At 39.6% G+C, this 2,339-nt stretch overlaps 1 non-coding gene across 1 annotated transcript; it reads right to left on the bottom strand.

Moving 5' to 3' along the window:
• Window positions 1–692: 692 nt before the first annotated feature.
• trnaa-ugc (transfer RNA alanine (anticodon UGC)) lies at window positions 693–764 on the bottom strand. Its single transcript has one exon. It is a non-coding gene; the product is annotated as a tRNA-Ala (tRNA).
• Between the last annotated feature and the right edge of the window lie 1,575 nt (window positions 765–2,339).

The raw sequence follows: 2,339 nt of genomic DNA on the forward strand, positions 1-2,339 counted from the left end.
ATCCCTAAGAGGTTTTCACTTCTTGGATATATGGGGCGCTCTTTTAATTTTTGGATAAAAAAACGTTCCCTTAATAAAAGAAGAAGTTACAGGTCTGTGAGAGCCATAAATCTTTCTTGTTTGTAGGTGACCAAATACTTATTTTTACAATGTGATTTTCTGGATTTTTTTTCTAATTTTGTCTGTCATAGTTGAAGTGTACCTATGATGAAAATTACAGGCCTCTCTCATCTTTTCTGGTGGCTGACTAAATATTTTTTTTGCCCCACTGTACATATATATCAACATTCTGGAAAGTAGTTGTGCAGATGTGAATTTGTTACACAAACTCAGTGGAGAAAGGACCTCATACATATATAGCATGCACTCCCCCTCTGAGCTTCCATCCCAGATAAAACGCAATATTAATACAATGTAGTTTTTATATACACCACTCCATTGAAACTACAATGAAATGATAGCAGCAATTCTTAAAACAGGTACGGACAGGGATCGAAAACATGATCTTCAGTTTTTGAAAATTATGCCTTAAAAGTTGGCAACCATATGCACCTTCTGTTCTATAAATGTACTAACAGGGATTGAACGCATATTCTTCAGATTACAAGACCAAATGATTTTGCACATCTCTGTTTCCTGCTTAGAATTTCAACATTCTGGAAAGTAGAAATTGGGTCTTTGCAAAAAAAAGATGGAGAAGCTGGGGATTGAACCCAGGACCTCATACATGCAAAGCATGCACTCTACCACTGAGCTACATCCCCTTTCTGGGAAAGAAAAAAATGTTGCTTATTTTTTTAAACGTCACCTTTATTTAACCAGGTAAGTCAGTTAAGGACAAGTTCTCATACACAACTGTGACCTGGCCAAGATAAAGCAAAGCAGTGCAACACAAACAACAACAACACAGAGTTACACATGGAACAAACAAGCGCACAATCAATAACAAAATAGAAGGGAAAAAAATATTTTAAAAAGGCAATAAATAGGCCATAGTAGCGAAGTAATCACAATTTAGCAAATGAACACTGGAGTGATAGATGAGCAGATGATGATGTGCAAGTAGAAATACTGGTGTGCAAAAGTGCAGAAAGTAAATAAAACCATATGGGGATGAGGTAGGTAGATTGGGTGGGCTATTTACAGATGGACAATGTACAGCTGCAGCGATAGGTTAGCTGCTCAGATAGCTGATGTTTAAAGTTAGCAGTGTTGCCAACTCCTCAGTAAGGAAAGTAGCTATTGGCTGTCCTAAAAGTCGCTAGAAGTCACGAAATGACGTCATCGCTTAATTTGCATAATTGGCCATGATAATGTAATTGTGATGGATGCTGTAGGAGAGAGGAATAATGCCGTGGGAGAGACAAGAAGTGAGTAAAGAACACCCTAAATATGTTTAGAATGACAAATGAACTTTCTTCTGTCGATTTTTGCTTTTTTTAACGTCACAATTCCAACCCTCCTCCTTTATCCGGGCTTGGGACCAGCAAAAGTGACCCAAAAGAGACACTCTGGCGGAGCAACTTAGTTTTTAATTGTATTTTTAGTTGTATTTTTTTTGTTTTTCAGTTTAGTTTTCTTAATTTGGTTTGGTTTTTAACCTTATGGTCCACTTATGAGCCTACAACAAGTCACAGTAAAACATTAACATTTTTAACCGTAACATTAAAAAAAAAATCTACACAATCTACATTAACAATCTAAATGGACCAAAAAGAGACAATAAAAAAACGTTCAATGGCAATGTGAGAAAATGATGGGAACTAGTCTGGCCCTAATTCAGGTTAATTGTGTTTCTTTTTTAAGTAGGCCAGGGAGGGATCAGCCAGAGGCGGCTTCTAACATGCACGATTCATTTGCAGTCTGGGCGCGGAGGGGTGAACATATCCTGCACTGACTGCAGCTGGAAGGGACTGCTGCTCGAGGACTATCCCCGTGCCAAAGCACTGTGAGTGCTTTGGCACGGGGATGGGGCCCACACGATACGTGCTTTCACTTCAGAGTCGACAAAAGTCTCCAATAACACCAGAAAAGGTCGCTAGATTTGTCGCTAGTCACTTTTTGAAATCGTGTCGCTAGAGGGGTCTGAATACTTGCTAAATACAGCGACTAAGTCACTAAGTTGGCAACACTGAAAGTTAGTGAAGGAAATATAAGTCTCCAGCTTCAGCAATTTTTGCAATGACCAGTGAGATATACCTGCTGGAGCGCGTGCTACAGGTAGGTGTTGTTATCGTGACCAGTGAGCTGAGATAAGGCGGAGCTTTACCTAGCATAGACTTACAGATGACCTGGAGCCAGTGGTTCTGGCGACGAATATGTCGCGAGGGCCAGCCGAC

Source organism: Oncorhynchus keta, chromosome 6, assembly GCF_023373465.1.
Source record: "Oncorhynchus keta strain PuntledgeMale-10-30-2019 chromosome 6, Oket_V2, whole genome shotgun sequence".
Lineage (NCBI taxonomy): Eukaryota > Metazoa > Chordata > Actinopteri > Salmoniformes > Salmonidae > Oncorhynchus > Oncorhynchus keta.